Below are 1820 nucleotides of genomic sequence, written 5' to 3'. Positions count from 1 at the left end.
TTGGCTCGACCGTATTGAAGTGCCTGATGGACACGCCAGCCGGCCAGTGTTTGTTGCTACGAACCACACCTACTTTATCCGCCGGCACATCGATCTTGAAAGACGAGTAATGACCTCTCGTGACCTTCAGCTTTTCGCACCTATCTACCTGGACTCCGATACTGGTTTTGATGTGAAGAACGACGTCGTGGCAGCTGGTTTCTACGTTCAGGTTGAAAATGTGCAGGCTGACAGACCGTGGCGTAGCCGCCCGCAGGCCTCCGCACCGCTCCGCCGGAGCCACGACCATCGGTATGGGAGGTATCAGTGAAGCGCACGCAACATCACAAGGTGCCTGTGGAGCGCACGCAGCATCACAAGGTGCCAGTGGGGCCGACACAGCGGGAGGTGCATGTGGGGCGAATGCAGTAGACGGTGTACCTGCAACGACAGAACCTGGCTCCTTCTGCACTCCCGCAATAAACCCAGCACACATAGCTCGTTCAGGAGGAACTACATCCTTAGCAACGGATTTCCAAATGTGAGGATGGGTGACAGCTGGTTGTGATCCTGTACTGACAGGTGGCACAGAGAATTTACCGTCTGGTGATGACGATGATTGAGACAAGAGCACCTCCGACTGCAGTTTACGACGGGTACGGGTCCGGAGCCGCTGCATTTCCACTGGCATTTGATCTGTGGGACCTGTAGGTGTCTTGTAAGATACGTCATGCTTTGATGGAGAAGTGTGCTCTTTGGTTGGTTCTTGTGTTTTATGTACAGTTTCATCGATGAAATTTAGTGCTTCTGGACCAGAGTCATTAAGTTGTGGTGTCTTTGCTTGTTGTATTTCAAGGTCAGTTTGATTGTGCTTTAGTATTTGTAATATCCGTGAGTGTATTTCCCTCTGTCTTACAAGTTCTTGTTGTTGGCATTGAATTAAATCATATGTGTTATCCATTTTTTGTTTCATTTCCAGAATAGTACTTTGTAAATTCAAAATAACGTCCGTCAACTTTCCGTCACAACACTTTTCTTTAAGTTTGGCTTTTGTTGGTGGCATTTTTATCACTTGTATTGGTCACAGAGTCACTTTATCACTCATATAAAATAAAATAATTTGTTTATGTCAACGAAACTATGCACTAAAATAATTATAATAAATAAAATTTAACGGAGCAGTTTAAATTTGCTGCTATAGATGACAGTGGCGCCACCATACTTACATACGACCGGCCTGATGGTAAGCAGTATCCGTAGCCTATGTACGCCGGCAACTCCAGAGGAGTTACATGCGCGTTGCCGACCCTAACCCCCTCCCACCCCTCGTTGAGCTCACCGGTAGGAACACAACACTATGAGTAGGGTCTCGAGTACGTCCCCAGTTGGGCTCTGCTCTAGATCTGGAATGACATCCGCTGTGCTGTGCCCGACCACACTAAGCGAGATGACATTCACAGTGCCCACACCTCTCTTTTGGACATAGTTTAAGGAAATACACTTGTAATGAGTATTTTCGCGAACAGAAGAATATATTTCTAGCCTGCTCGAGTAAAAGTCATAAATAACCACTAGTTTGCGGTATATATATCCCACTGTTGGGCACAGGCTTCTTCTCATGCGCGAGAGGGCTTAGGCTTAGTCCCTCAGTCACTGAAGATAAATATCAAATGATTTACGTACCTAACAAAAATAAAAAAAAAACCTAAGATTGAGTTTCTCGCAATTACAATATAAGCAATTAAAATTCACATTAGCCGGGACATAACCGCAGTCATTCAGACAAAGTGGCCACGCAGCACTAATCTATATGCTAATGGGAGCTTCATCGGCCAAAATCG

This window comes from Cydia pomonella, unplaced genomic scaffold, assembly GCF_033807575.1.
Source record: "Cydia pomonella isolate Wapato2018A unplaced genomic scaffold, ilCydPomo1 PGA_scaffold_82, whole genome shotgun sequence".
NCBI lineage: Eukaryota > Metazoa > Arthropoda > Insecta > Lepidoptera > Tortricidae > Cydia > Cydia pomonella.
Note: the sequence above shows the minus strand (reverse complement) of the source record.